Source organism: Podarcis tiliguerta, assembly GCF_965153285.1.
Source record: "Podarcis tiliguerta genome assembly, chromosome: W".
Classification (NCBI taxonomy): domain Eukaryota; kingdom Metazoa; phylum Chordata; class Lepidosauria; order Squamata; family Lacertidae; genus Podarcis; species Podarcis tiliguerta.
The window spans coordinates 15,624,935-15,641,197 of NC_139552.1; the positions used below are offsets into that span (position 1 = coordinate 15,624,935).

At 41.5% G+C, this 16,263-nt stretch overlaps 2 long non-coding RNA genes across 2 annotated transcripts in view; one reads left to right on the forward strand and one right to left on the reverse strand.

Moving 5' to 3' along the window:
• LOC310668896 overlaps window positions 1–13,623 on the reverse strand; it is a 55,148-nt gene extending 41,525 nt beyond the window's left edge. The window contains exon 1 of the long non-coding RNA XR_014506880.1: window positions 13,377–13,623. This is a non-coding gene — a long non-coding RNA (uncharacterized lncRNA). The remainder of the gene's footprint in view (window positions 1–13,376) is intronic.
• The window catches only part of LOC310668881, a 361,082-nt gene that overhangs the window by 18,995 nt on the left and 325,824 nt on the right, over window positions 1–16,263 (forward strand). The window lies entirely within an intron of this gene.

Sequence of the window (16,263 nt, forward strand, 5' to 3'; positions counted from 1 at the left end):
TGTGTTTGGGTAAAGGGAAAGGAGGCTGCAGAGAGGGGCTAACTTGATAGGGGAAGCTGCCAATTCCAAGACTACCTCATCTCCTGTTTGAGGCCCCGGGAGCTCCCCTGGAACTGGCTTGATGGAACCCCTGCCCCCCCCCCGAAAGGGCTGCCTGCCTGCTTTAAAGCAAGTTGCGACCGGGTGGGCCCCGGCGCATCTCTCACATTCATGAGGGTATTTGCACGCAGCCCTTTGGCATTACCCCTTATTGTACTCCCAGCATACCTTGTGCCGAAAATCTCGTCTTGGGTCTGCCCTGACCGAGCGGTATGAATCCACCTGTGGCAGGACTAGGAAGGTGGTGAATGATTCCCAATTGTTCAAAACACCAGGGTACCCTGCTGGGCTGGGGGGGAGGCCGCTTTGCAGTTGTTTAAAGCACCAGGGCTCCCTTGCTGAGCTGTTGGGGGGGGCGGTTATTTTGTAGGTGGGAGCTGGAATGGGAAGCGGGAACAAAGAAGCCAGGAACCCAATTGAACGCAGTACCCCGTTCCCAACTAAGCACCCCGGCTCACACCGCACTCCCGGTAGCCCTGAATTGGGCTTAAGTAAAAAACTGTGGGCGACCCCCCGATCACCCAAACAGCGGCGAACACAAGGGCGCTCTCACCAAAACGCACAACACACAAACAAAGAAAAACGCACAAAACACAAACAAATGCACAAACAGCGGCAAACACAAGGGCGCTCTCACAAAAATGCACAGAGCAGAGGACGCATAAGCCAGGGACAAAATTCTAAGCACCCTAGGTCACCCTAGGCTCTCACTGAGCCCCTCGAACAGGCAAACACGAGGGCGAGAACGCGCACCCCCTTGCAAACGGCCCACACGCTCACCAGTGGTAGCACACACACACACACAGAGTAGCTTACTTGAAGCCGGGGGAGCGCTACCCTTATAGGCAAAGTGCAGCTCGGTTATGGCCTTGCTGAGGGAATAAGCGTAAAAGACAGAACCAGGCAGCAAAGTAAGTAGGAGGAAGGCAAAGAAGTGTATTGATGCACACAATGTAGCCGCGTGGCTGCAGACGAAAGTAACTGTTGCCCAGAGATCGTGCTGGGGCAGTTTCAAAGCAAGCGAGATAGAGAGCAAGGCAGCCGCGAGGAACCAGTACTAAGGGAACCAGCCCAAAGACGAGATAAAGAGCAAGGCAGCAGCGGGAACCAGCACTAAGGGAACCAGCCCAAAGGGAATCAGCACACACACCCCATGCACACGTGGTCCCGGAAGGTCGGATGCACACACGGCCGTTTGGAAAGCCGGCAGACTGAGCTGAGCAAACTAGAAAAAACAATGGTAAAGGCTCCCCCGCCCCTCAGATTCCGCACGCAAATACTTTCCTGTCTTCAGAGAGACAATCTTGACTCTCGACGGGTCGAAGAAGAGTGAGGGAGAGCGAGGGGCTGGCTCCGAGACATATAGTCTGCAGTCCACGCCCCCCCAGCGGCACCTGGTTGGGTGGCCGCCGGGGGGGCGTGGGCACCAGCCAGGTGAGAAGGGAGGCGGGGGCTAACGCCCCCGCAAGAGGCGGTGCCCGGATCACCGCCCACAACCACTCCCCTCCCCTATGGGGAGGAGAGTCCTTTTCGCCTTGTGCTGTAATTTCCACTGCTATGTGTTTTCCTTCCTCGTCTTTGAAAACCAATTTTGGATTCCATTTTTCCTTAATATAGAAAACCACCCCTCTTTTTTTCACTTTGTCAGAGGAAATAAATTCTTGTCCCAATCTTTTATTTATTAAAATTTTTCTATGTAATCTTGTAATATGGGTTTCCTGTAAAAAATTACACCCAAATTCTGTTTTTCCAAAACATGGTAAACTTGTCTCCTTTTTTTGAGGAGAATTCAAACCATTAACGTTCCATGAATAAATTCTCAAAGCCATAATGTCAGATTAAGGGATTGCTGCTTCCGCCCCCGACAGCTGTGGGCTTTGCAGTCCAAGTTCAACCGCATGCTTTTGCAGGAATCTGTCCTTCTCTCCAACAGTCTTGATCTTTTGCTTTCTTCCTTCAAATTTGAAATATAGGCCCTCTGGAAATTCCCACCTAAAAAAATATTTTTCCTCCTCAGGATGTTTGTCAAGTCTGTGTAGTGCAATATCAAATTCAAAAATTGACGTGGGACCTCTTTAAAGAGCACAATGGATTTGTCCTGGATTTTAAGGCCTTTTTTATAGTGATGTCCCAAAATTATGTCTCTTTGTTCCTTGGTCTTTAAGACCACAATACAATCATATGTTATTTTAGTATCCCTTTTAGGCCCAAATCTGTAAGCTTTCTCTATCCATGCCTCCACTTCCTCTTTTTTCAGATCCCAACATTCCACAAAAAAGTCTGTCAAGGACTCATTGAGTTTTTCTTCTTCCAAAAAGGGGACCCCGCTCAATCTCAAATGAGATTCTTTTTCCTTCATCTGAAGAAAGGTGATTGAATTGGCATTTTCATATTGCAACCGTTCCAAATCCGGCACTCTGACTGTCTCCAGCTGTGCCAACCTTGTATCATGTGTGGTTATCTCATCTTTAACTTCCTTTAAGTCAGTACTTAAAAGTTCAATCTTTTTATCCAATTTATCGATGCTTGCTGTATTGCAATTTAAACCTTCTCTAATATCATTCAATATTGTCATCACCGACTCCTCAAATTATTGACTTTTAGAGCCACGTCTTGTTTTTTCTGAACTCATAATGGCTTAAGAATTTCAAGGTCAGTCCCACAGTCTGGCACTGTGAAGGAGGAAAACAAGTTCCCTCCACCAATCCCACTGAAGCCGGCCCAGAAGCAGCATCCCTGTTCTTTAAAAACAGGCTAGATGGGGCACAAAAATGGCAAGGAAAGAATTCTCCAAAACTCCCCTTGGTCCTGAGACAAGAGGACACATTTTATCCAATTTAAAATGTAGCCAGGCAGCTCAGGAAAGTTTGTAACAGAGTCAGTGGAAACGGAGATTGAATGTTTCCTCTTCCATTGTGACGTCACAGTGGAGACTAGTCTTCCCTCCCGGGTGGTCCGCTGCAGAATGGGGAAGTCTCTATTGTTAGCGCTATCTCCCAAAGTTACTGTCTTTAAAGCAAATACCCCCTCTTTCCTCAAAGGGGGGGGGGGTAGAATTGCTTGCAAAGTTTCAAGGCTTCGGTCTTTGTACACCCTTTTTTAATTTTCTCTAATGAAAGGGGACCGACCTCCATTTTTAAATCCCCTTTTTCTTCCCAATCTTTTTCAAATTAGCTTTGTGGTTACTTACCGTTCCGAATTTTAGATCTTTTTTCGTGAAGGAATTGGCCGCTCACGATCACCAGTCTCGGAGCTTCACACTTTGAAGGAAGCAGTCGTTTCCGCTGTGCTGCATCTCCCACCCCGCTTGCTCTCGGGGCTCTTGTGAGCTTACCGGGGAGCGGGAGAGTCGCTCAAAGGAACCCGCCGGAACACCAGGTCCTCAGAACGCCCAATCTGAGTTTTTTTGTGGGGAACCACGACGCTCTCGCGGTCTCCCCAACTTCAAAGCGCAGGGGCTCTTTCAGCTGAAAGAGCTCCTGACTGCCATTACCGGGCAACCAACCGGAAATCTACAAGCCTACCACTCTTAACCACTACGCCACACTGGATCTCCTCTGTCCCTAAAATAAAATACTCTGTCACTTCTGTAATTTCTCAGGTCTCAGCTTTCATGGCACGACGTATGTCTTACTAATGAGCATTTTGAAAAATGAATCAAGTTCTGAAGTCTCCTCCGTTTCCAATCTGCTGTTTCCTTGATTCATCAATTCCAAAAAGCTTCCGAAACTCCCATATGCCAAAGCTACCTCAGGGCCTCTCTGGCTTCAGCTAGGACACAGTTTTTCAGAGGCAGAGCAGAGGGAGAAGAAAAGCAGCTCATGAATCAAATGCAGATGGCAAGTCATCTGCTTTGCTGCTGAGTCAGCAAACACACAGCCAAAAACAAACAAATGACTGTTTGGTCTATCTATAGAACATGTTAAAAGTGCAGTACTGTGGTCACAGATGTAACATCTTGAAAGATCAATTGCTTATTAACGACTCTTGTGGTTGCATCCCAAATGCAAAGGTTGCAATCTCTGGTGCCCAGTTCCATTCAATGCCTGAAAAAATATCCCTCACATACATGCTGCTGAAAATGGATATGCAATATGATAGCCCTCCTGTTCTCTCTTCTTTTCATTCTTTTTACCAAACTGGACTTGGACCCGAGAGCCCTTATCAGTGGCTGTGTCCTACCTCCAGAGGCAATATGTCTCTGAATGCTACTTGCTGGGAGTCAAAGGTGAGAAGGGTGCTGTCACCCTCCTTGAGTCCTGCTTTCAGGCTTCCCATAATGGGCATCTGGTTGGCCACTGCGAAGACAGGATATTGGACTTGATGGGTCTTTGGCCTGATCTAGCAGGACTCTCCTTCTGTTCTTTGAATAAAGCACTGTAAAATAGGACACATGGTTACCTCTAAGACAGAGGGAGGGAGGGAGGGAGGGAAAGAGAAATGCTTTGGCAAACCATAACTTCTGGTAGAGTTGTGTGTGTGTGTGAAATTTTTCAATTTTTTTCACAATAACCTTCAAATCAAATAATTACATTATTTCTTAAGTTCCCACCTTCACCTCCACAGTGTTTTAACTCAAACATTTTCTACTGAATTATATCTTTATTACAATTATTTTGTCATTTTTCTTCTGCTTTTATCTAGAATCCTGCTCGCGATTTCATTTGACAGTAAAAATTTTAAAAATAGTCCATGAAAGGCTTCCATTCTTCTATTAAGAAGTTCATCATTTTGATCTCTGAATTTCACTGTAAGCTTTGCCATTCCTGCATAATCCATTACTTTCAAAAGCCACTCCTCCTTCGTTGGAATATTCTAGCTGCTGTTGTCTCACACATAAATAATGTAGTCATCACCTTTGGAACCTCTTGTCCCTATTATACCTATAAGGAAAGCTTCTGGTCTTTTGGGAATTGCCCATTTAAACACTTCCTTCATTTCATTATATTGTTAGGATATAGTTCCATTCCACCTTAAAAGGAACAGGCATGACTGTTGTGTGTCACATGCCTGTTTACATTCCAGTACAGCTTGCTGGGAACTTCCGTTTGTATACTGCTTTTGCTATACAGCTGTTTGCTTGGACACAAAGGGAAGCAGACATGATTTTCCTTTGTTCCTGAACTATGCTGAATAAACGCCTGTAAATAATGCTTACACGTGTCTCTGTCCGCCACTTCCGTTGTGAGAAGTAATTCACTCTGCTGATAAGAGCGTGCTCAGCTTCTGAAAGCTTCTGATGCTCAAGTCGCTGATTGATGCTGTTCTGAGAACCAGAGTTCGCCCGGCTGCCAGCCGGTGGCTGGAGCCAGCTGAGGGCCTGCCAAATGCCCCCGTCTCCCCGGACGCATCCCAACATATATATCTGTGCTGGTCCCGGGGGTTATTCAAGAGGCAAGGTCCAAGTCCAGTCTGTGGTCAATGAAGCAATATGAAGGCAGTCTGTAAAAGTCAAAGCTGGGTGCAGGGCAGGGCTCAGACAGGAACTGACAACCACCAACGATGCTCCCACAACTTGGGACTGGGGCTGGCTGGCTTTTATATGCCCCAAGGCATAGGGCGGCCCCGATCCTCAGGTGACTCGCCTCTCCTGGCCTGGAGGCGAGCACTCCTCCTGCGGGAACTTAGTTCCCTCCATCTCTCTGCCCTCAGCCTCTGCAGCTCAGGAGAGGCTAGAGGGTTACCGGACCCAGAGGCAACCTCAGCTTCCTCTGACAGGGCTTAGAGTGGAGCACCTACAGGCAATGGATCCTCCATCGCCTCAGGAGCTAGAGCAGACCCAGCTGGTGCCTGCACCTGAGGATCCAGCACAGGTGAGGACCCTTCAGGCTCATGCCCCAACCCCGGCTCAGCTGGTTCTGGAGGCGGGGGATCCTGTGCAGGCTGGGATTCCTCAGGTTCAGCATCTGAATCTGAATGCCAGGCCATCACAATATCATTTCCCATAGCCTTTAGCTTTTTTACATGTCCACCACATATGGGAGAATGACCCATCTATCTGCTTACATTTCCAGCATTTACTTTACACACTTTTATACATCTCTGCAGTTACAATGCTCTCATCTTTCCCAATATTTGAACAAAGTAGCTGGAATTTTTTCCTGCAGTATATACCGTATTTTTTGCTCTATAAGACTCACTTTTTCCCTCCTAAAAAGTAAGGGGAAATGTGTGTGCATCTTATGGAGCGAATGCAGGCTGCACAGCTATCCCAGAAGCTAGAACAACAAGAGGGATTGCTGCTTTCACTGCGCAGCAATCCCTCTTGCTGTTCTGGCTTCTGAGATTCAGAATATTTTTTTTCTTGTTTTCCTCCTCCAAAAGCTAGGTGCATCTTGTGGTCTGGTGCATCTTATAGAGCGAAAAATACGGTACCTCACCGCTTCTGTGAGGGTGTATTCATTTAATTCCAACTTGTTTTTTTTAATTATAATTTTTATTCAATTTACAAATAAAACAAATTAATACAGTTCATACAATTTTTAAAACCATTCTCTCATTTTTTGACTTCCCTCAACTTGGCTGGTACTCCTTCCCTTCTCAATTTTCCACACATTTCTTAGTTCTTATCTACTTTGTAAATTAAGTCTAATTTCACTCCAAATTTTATCTTTCATTTTTACAAAGCTTCGTTAAACGTTACAAGCATTATTTGTTTTTCACTTAGGTTATGCGTATATTATAAAAAAAAATCCCATTCTTCAGTGAATCTCTGATCTCGTCGATTCCTAATTCTTCCTGTCATTCTATCCAGTTCTGCAAAGTCCATCAATTTCGTTCTCCATTCTTCCAATGTTGGTAGTTCTTCTTGCTTCCATCTCTGGGCTAACAATATTCTTGCTGCTGTTACTGCGTAAAAAATAGTTTCCTATCTTTCTTGTTTATCTCATTTCCTACGATACCTAGCAGGAATGCTTCTGGCTTCTTAACAAATGTATATTTAAACATTTTTTTCAGTTCATTATATATCATTTCCCAATAATTTTTAACTTTCTTACATTCCCACCACATATGGTAAAATGTACCTTCTTTATCTTTACATTTCCAACATTTGTTACATCCCTTGTACATCTTAGCTAATTTCACATGTGTTAAGTACCATCGATACCTCATTTTCATCACATTTTCTTTTATAGTTGTACATGCAGTAAATCTTTAGCCTTCTTTCCACAATTTCTCCCAATCCTCCATATATATGTTATATCCAAAATCTTTGGCCCAGTCAATCATAACTGATTTTATCTCTTCATCCTTTGAGTGCCATTCTAACAATATTTTATACATTTTAGCCAGAATTTTAAAGTCACTGTTTATTATTTCTTTCTGGAATTTCGACTCTTTCTCCGCAAAACCATTTAGTTTTAGCTCTTTTCTAAACATTTCATTAATTTGGTAATAGTGTAGCCAGTCATTCACATATCTTTTAACTTCTTCATATGGCTTCAACGTCCATTTGCCGTCTATTTTTCTTAATAATTCTCTATATGTTACCCATTCCCCACTCATATTAATCTTTTTCACACATAATACCTCCAGTGGTGACAACCACCATGGTGTTTTTACCGCCAACAGATTTTTATACTTTTCCCAAACTTCTATCAATGAACCTCTTATGGTGTGGTTTCCAAACCCTTTATGTGCTCGCTTTTTGTCATACCATAAATATGCATGCCACCCAAATCTATTGTCGAAACCTTCCAGATCCAGCAAGTCAGTATTTTCCAATTTTATCCATTCCTTCAACCAGCAGAGGCAGGATGCTTAATAATATAGTTTCAGGTCCGGCAGGGCGAAGCCGCCTCTTTCTTTCGCATCAGTCAGTATCTTAAACTTTATTCTCGGCTTCTTACCCTGCCATATGAAGCTTGAAATTTCTCTTTGCCAATTTTTAAAAATCGCTGCCCCTCTGATTACTGGAATGGTTTGAAACAGAAATAACATCTTTGGTAGCACGTTCATTTTTATTATTGCGATTCTACCCCAAAATGAAAATTTCATTCTTCCCCACACCTCTAGGTCTTTTTTAATCTTACTCCATGTTGGAATATAATTATTTTGGTATAGATCTATACTTCTTGGGGTTAACCAAACTCCCAAGTATTTAACTTTCTTAACCACTTCTATTTCTATCTGTTGCTGCACTTCCTCAATAGATTTTAAGTCCATATTTCTACACATCATTTTTGTCTTTTTCTTATTTAAGCGGAATCCCGCCAATTGTCCAAATTGTTCTATTTCCTTCCAAACTTCCCTTATAGTGTCCGTCGAATTTTCCAGAGTTAAAACCAGGTCATCGGCAAATGCTTTGATCTTATATTGCTTGCTTCCTACCGTTATCCCTTTTATCTGTTGGTTATTTCTTATCGCTCTTAACAAAACTTCCAGGACCATGATGAATAACAATGGTGAAAGCGGACATCCTTGTCTAGTACCCTTTGTTATTTTTATGTTTTCTGTCACCACATTGTTAACTATTAATTTTGCTCTTTGGTCTTTATATATTGACCCTATCCCATTCATTAAGTTTTGTCCAATGTCCATCATTTCAAAGTTTTTTAACATAAATTCCCAAGAAATATTATCAAAGGCTTTTTCTGCATCCACAAATATTAACATTGCTTGCTTAATGATTCCTGGCATTCAAATATTCTAAAACATTAATTATATTCCTAATATTGTCTTTCATTTGCCTGCCGGGAAGAAAGCCTGCTTGGTCTTCATGTATCAACTCCTTTAACAACTTCTTCATTCTATTTGCCAATATATTAGCAAATAGTTTGTAATCATTATTTAAAAGCAAAATCGGCCTATAATTTTTAACTTGAGTTAGATCTGAATCCTGCTTGGGAATTAGAGTAATATATGCCTCTTTCCAAGTTTCTGGTATCTCATTTCTCAATAGTATATCATTCATTACTTGTTTCAGTGGTGAAATTATGATGTCTTTCATTTCTTTATAAAATCTTGCACTAAATCCATCCGGACCCTGGCGTTTTCCCACTTTTTAACTCTGTGATTGCTTTTTCTATTTCTTCTTGTTCAGTCATCTCATTTAGTTTGCTTTTCTCTTTTGTCGGAATTTTCTGCACCCCTTTCTCGTTCAAATATTCCTCTATTTTCTTTAGATTACATTTCTCCTTCTTTTTGTATAATTGTCTATAAAAGTCTACAAATCCTTTCCTTATTCCCTTCGGATCATCTATTTCTTTGTCATCAACCACAATCTTATGTACCATGTTCTGTTCTTTCCTTTTCTTAATTTGCCATGCCAAATGTTTCCCTGAATTGTTTGCGTGTTCAAAGTTCGTTTGTCTCATCATTTTGATATTCCATTCCACTTCCTTATTTATTATCATAGAGAATTGCGTTTGTAAAGTTTTTATATTTATTTTTAATTTTTTATCATTTGGTTTGTCAATTAATTTTTTCTCATTCTCCATAATTTGCGTTAAGATTTCTTTCTTCCCTTTCTCTCTCTGTTTATTTTTGATTGCATTTTGTTGTATAAAGAAACCTCTCATAACTGCTTTTCCAGCGTCCCACACTACGTTGTTTTTGGTTCCCTTATTCATGTTGTTAATAAAATAGTCACTCATCTGCTTTTTCGCATTCTCTACTATTTTTTGGTCATCAAAAAGACTTTCATTTATTCTCCAGCGAAAGGATTTTCCTTCAAATCCTTTTAGGGTACATTTTATTGGGTTATGATCCGAAAGGACTTTGGGTTGGATTTCAATCTTTAATATTCTTGATATAAGATCATTTGTTATCCAAATTTGATCTATACTTGACATTGATTGATTTGCTTCTGAGTGATATGTGAACTGTTTTTCCAATGGGTGTTTTAGTCTCCAAATATCAATTAAATTACAGTTCTCTACCATTGAAAAAAAGGTCTTTGGTAATTTCCCCTCCTTTACTTTCCCTGATGCTCTCGTTCTGTCCATTTCCATCGAAACCACTGCATTCATGTCTCCCATTATTATAATTTTTTGGTCCATATATTCAAATAGTTTCTCCTCTAAATTCCTAAAGAAGTCTATTTTGTTTTCATTGGGTGCATACACTCCAACAATTATTATTTTCTCGCCTTGCCATTTGACCTGTACTGCCACAATTCTACCTTCTTCATCTTTAAATATTTGTTGGTCTTCTATTTTGTTTTTTATGTATAAAACCACTCCTCTTTTTTTAACTTTGTCTGATGAAATAAATTCATTTCCTAATTTTTTGTTTATTAAGATTTTTCTGTGTCTCCTCATTACATGTGTCTCTTGCAAACAAATAATGTCCAAATTTTGCTTTTTCAAATATTGTTGAATTTTATTCCGTTTTTTTATCATTAATCCCATTAACATTCCATGTCCATAACTTTAACGCCATGATGTTTTTTAGTTATGTTTATTTAATAATCAATTTTATATTGTTTTTCTTTCTTCGTCCTCTTCTTCTTCCTCCTCTTTCTCTTCCTCCGAATCTTGCGTATCTTCTCCCTCCGCTCCTGCCCCCAATGGTACGGTCTCTTCACTTCCCAGTTCTTTATATCTTCTCATAAATTTATCCAATTCATCTGGTCTTGTTATTCTATGTCTTTTCCCTTTATATGCAAAAGAGAGTCCTTCTGGGAATTCCCATCTGAATTCAGTTTTGTTCTTCCTGAGAGCCTGCACCAACTGTTGATATTGGTTGCGTTTTTTCAACAAATGTAATGGGACGTCTTTGAAGATGATTATGTTGTTCCCTCCAATATTCAATCTTTTCTCTCTGTTTTTTTGTAAAATTAAATTTCTCATCTCTCTATCTTTGAATATCACCAAGCAGTCTCCTGGGAATTTCTTCGCTTTGTTTGTCCTCACTTTAATTCTAAAAACATTTTGTATTGTCTTTGCAACTTCTTCTTCTTCCATCTCCATCCAAATCACAATTTCTTTAATCAATTTCCCCTTTATTTCTTCCCCTTGTGTCTCTGGAATTAATCTAAGTCTTAAATTAGTCTCCCTCTGCCTCAGTTCATTCATTGCAATAGCATCCTTTAGTTCTTCCTGGGTTTTATTAACTTCTGCCACCTCTGCTCTAATCTTTTCCTCTCCCTTCTTTAATTCCTTGATCTCATTTTTATTCTTTTTTGCCCCCTCTTCTAAGTTTTGTGTCCTTTTTATCATGTCTCTCATCTGCCCCTTAATTTCTGTAATAGATTCATCTATTTTTTCCACCGTAACGTCAATTTTTTTATCCACTTGCTCCAACTTAGATCCAATATTTTTTTCACTTTTATGTATTTCCGATTTTAACTCTGATTTAAGTTCAATTATCATCTTTAATATTTCTCCTTTTGTGTCAGATTCCTGTCTTGATCCTTTTCTTTCTGCTGGTGTTCCTTCTCCTTTCTTTTGCGTGTGTGCCATTTTCCAAATTTATAAAGATCCACCAGGGGGCATTTTGTCGCTATTCAACCAAATATATATTGTTTTAATATCTATAACATCCACCAGGGGGCCAGTAGGGGGTGCTCTAATCTTGCCCAGCCAGAGTGTTTATCACAAAAATATAGCGATGATATTCTTCCAAACCCAAGTTTTTGTATTTAAATTTTATTTCTTCTTGCCTCTTGGTTGGCCAGATCCAATATCTTTATTCGTTATACAAAAGTCTTAAACCCCCTTCCACCACTTAGTTTCGCTCCAAATATATTATCCAAAAAAAGGGCTTGAAAAAAGGAGAACAAAAAAAACCCAAAAGTTATTCCTCGAATTTATAATCCTTATGGCCCGCAGCTCTCCCATACACAGTCTCTTCTAAACAATCACCCGCTCCTCTCCAAAAAACAAAATCTTCCCAGTTCTCGGAAAGTCACAAAAAGATAAAAAAGGAAGGAGACAAACAAAAAATAATAAGTATCTTCTATCACTTTTTACAGAAAAGACAAGCTTCCAAAGGGGGGGTAAAGGGGGAGAAGAACCCAGATCAAAAAAACAAAAATCAGTCAGTCCGTAACTTTAAAGTCAAACAAAGTGGCGACTCCTCGCCCTTCGGGAAATGAAACAAAGGGGGGCGGTCTTTCTTTCAGTTTCTTCTTAAATTAAAATAAAAGGCACAAAATTTAATTCAGTTGTCTAGTCCAGTATAATCCAATATAATTCGAAGCTCGACCAACTCACATACAAAAAAGAAATATCCACGTACTAAGAATGGGTATAAAAAATCAATCCAATTAGCTTATTGCACAGTTCTTTTAAAAACGAAAGTAATCTGGAATAGAACGCTCCGTTACCAAGTTCTTTTTCAAAAGCCAAATAAATCTTCCAAAAATAAAGAGAAAATAGCACCATCAAATTATAGGGAATTAACCGAAATATCTTCTCCCCCCCTAAGTCCAAATTAAAGCTTTAACTCCACGGAGGGGTAGATCTTTTTGCTCAAAACACCTCCGTTTGGTTTTTTTACTCACAGTTCCGTCTGCTCTGTAAATAGTCCCTGCGTATTCTCCGGAGCCCAGACAAAGTTGACCTCCTGTTTTTTCCTTTGTCTGTTTCGAATTAGGTCCAAATCCACAATTTTAGTCCTCTTTTTAATGTTGCCAATTCGAATTCTTTAATTTGGAAAGCCGCTCGCTCCAGTGGGAAGGCTCAGGGCTTCGCTCCCTGAGGCTGGCAATGGCGTCCCGCTGTCGGCCCTTCTACACCGCCGCTCTTGTCTCCTCTTAAAGAGGGTACTTGGCGGCCGGGAGAATCGCTCTTCTGGCAGCGCTGGGATCCTCGACCACTGAATCTCCTTTCAGTGGGTTTTGGGGGGTTACGGCGCCCTTGTAACACCCCTTTGTTGCCTCCTTGGAGCTAATCCCCCTCTCCCGAGGGGAACTCGCCTCCTTCCACCTTGCTATCCAACCGGAAGTCCATTTAATTCCAACTTGATGGAAAGTTGGCTGCTTATGGGGCTGCATTTCCAGGCTTTCCAGCAGGGAAGTCAGCAATGGAGTCTTCCTGCGTCTCATCATTCAACCTGCCTGAAATGGGGTCCTCCAACTCTATCTGAGGCAAGGAGCAGCGATCCAATGCTCTTGGATAATCTCCAGTCAACCCCCATTCTATCAGGGTGTTAATGGGGTGTGTGTTTGCCTGCTCAACCCCCAGATCTCCCCCTGGGACTTTCCTGGAAAAGCTGCTTCACTTGTTCACAGCTGACCTGGAAGTGGTAGAGTCTAGTTTTAAGCACTTCCCATCTTAATAATTCTGAATATTTACACCATTCACAAATACCATTTTCATACACTCCTAAACTGTAGTGATCAGGTGGGATTGCTATGAGGAATTATAAAAAATATGGAGCAAGCCATTTGTGTCAGCAATGAAAGCATTGCGTTGACTGGGTTTGAGCCATTTTGATATGATTTCTGATCAATCCATGCCTCTGCATCTATGTCCTATTTCTCTGCCTGACAGGCACATATCAGCATTCTAAAAACACAGGCCAGTTGCTTCATCAGGCATCCTGGGTCATAAAGATGATAGTTAGCTTTGATGTAGCTATTGTTAGTTTTGTTAATCTAAGGGCCAGGAAGAGGGTTAACAATAAGATGGTTAACAATAAATACTGCCATCCTTCCAGGAGGTGGTAAATACTGCCATCCTGCCTCTCCTGTTTATTCCTGTTTATGACCTCCGGGGTTTTGCTGAATGCATTCCTCTAGTCCTGTTTTATTTACTCTCAGATATGTATGCATGTTCAAAGTAGTCTTTGTAGTTAACAGGATTTCTTCTGATCTGACTTTGTCCCACGTGGGGTTTTTGAAATGCTCAGAGGAAATCTGATTGGCTCTTACGAACACTGTGTAAAAAGTTCTATTGTGAATAAAACGACCTGGGCCGAGGGGTGGAGAGAATTATTATACGCACTCCTCTTGCTGGTCAAGCCTCGTGTGTATTTTATTAACCAGAGTCCAATCCTTGCTTGCTTTGGGAACGCCACACTAAATGCCAGAAGCGTAATTACTAATGTCAATATATAATGTTTATTTCCTTCATAATTGATATTTTAATTTTGGTTAGAAGGATATGGCAGGGAGGGGGAATCCCTATATGCATAAAAATAATGGGAGATTTGAAAGTAGCCAAGCTAATGGAAGCAGATTGCCCTTCTAATCCTAAATTTAAATGCTTTGCTGAGCTCTGAAGCATTAAAGGTCCGATAAGTTAAATTAGGATCCTTGTAAGCATAATTAATCTTCTTTCTCAATGAAGATATTACAAGGGAGTTAATTTGAATCCCAAGGGCATTTCTAAAATTGAATTATAAGATAAAGCAAATATTTGACTTTTCACAGATAATTACTAAAGGAAAAATCAATATGCAAATGGGGATGGCATTAACCCATTTCTTACAAACAGGATTCCTGTATACAGAGTCTATGCCAGATAACATGTCAAGAAACTTTATTAGCTACCAACTGCTATTGAGGACATCAGTGTTGGGCAGAGGATGGATTTCTCCTGGATGTTGCTTCAGCAAACAATTCCCCTTCACACAGAGAATTTTGTATTGCATATAAGATGGGCCAGAGGAGCAGCTCTGGGTCAATTACCACACTCCTCCTCAGGAATATAGGAAGCTGGTCCACCCAGCTCAGTCTTGTCTACACTGACTGACTGGCAGCAGCTTTCCAGGGGTTCAGGCAGGGGACATTCCCAGCCCTACCTAGAGATGCTAGAGATTGAACCTGGGACCTTCTGCATGCAAAGCAGATGTTCAGCCACTGAGCTACAGCCTTCCTTTCTTCTTCTCCTGGCCACATATCTGATTCAGCAGCTGTAATTTGAATAGATCAGGCCAATGTGTAACCACCCTACTTAGGCTCCTTTAGGAAGAAGGATGTACGTTTAATTAATAAAGAGAGACCCCCCCCCCCATGCTTGGCCTTGCATGAATACATCCAGGGCACAGAAAATCATGCCCATCATTTCAGATGTTATAAATTATCTTGCTTCATTTGCTTGCCATTATATTTTAAGGTTGTTATTGTTTTAAGCTGCTGTTGGTTCTCATGCTCCTCTTTAAATGACTTCTCTGCTGCCATGAGGCCATGTTAAAATGTATTCATTTTAAATTTCCCTGTGGTGGAGATGCTTGCTGCACATACCCATGGATTGGAGTCAAATGTTCTTCCTTTCTCTCTTTCTCTTATGGAATTGATTTGCAGAGCTAGTCAGTTTGCCACAGGGACTAGAGGTTTGCACTGGATGGGATTCAGCTGCAAAGCACATCTGAAGTAGGCTATGCAGGTGTACTGTAAATCACTCTTCTCTAGGCTATGTCACTCAGGTCCTTGGGGCTCTCCTCAAACCATATTCCTCCCAAGCCACACCCTCTCCCCAGCCACAAGCATCAATGGCCTTGCTCAATACCCTCTTTGAGTGTCTTTGCCTGGTTGGAAGGTATCCTTGAACTCTGATCATGTCCCTTGCTTGCCCACATGGAGAGGGTGTGCATGTAGAAAGTAACCTAAGCTGAAATGGACATTAGTTGCTCTGCCTACTTTTGTCTCCCACTGCTGGCCCTCAAAAGATTGCATAGCTGTCAACTTTTCCCTTTTCTTGTGAGGAATCCTATTTGGAATAAGGGAATTTCCCTTTAAAAAAGGGAAAAGTTGACAGCTATGAAGATTGTCCCGAAGGATGTGTGGCCCCTTGCGTTGAAATAGGTTCTCTGTTATTGCTGTATAATCAGCAGAGCTATGAAGAAAGATATCTGTAAAATAGGACACGGGGGCCATGTTGCCACCAAGCATTTAAAGCACCATGATACCACTTTAAACAGCCATGGCTTCCCTCAAGTAATTCTGGGTGTTATGGCTCAATATGGGTGCTGAGGGTGATCAGGAGACACCCTCATCCAACCCCCTCACAGAGCTTTCTGGGAAGAGGGATGGATTGTTAAACCACTCCAGAAATTGTAGCTCTGGGAGGGAACAGGAAGGAACAACTCTCAGCACCCTTAACTACAGCTCCCAGAATTCTTAGGGGGAACCCAAGACTGTTCAAAGTGGCACCATAGAGTTTCAATTGCATGATGTGAATGCAGCCAGGGACACCCTATAGTCAGTCAATCAGCTGCTAAGTGAGATGTGAAGTTCTTCAACCAGGCCATTATCCCCCTCCCCAGCTACTAAAG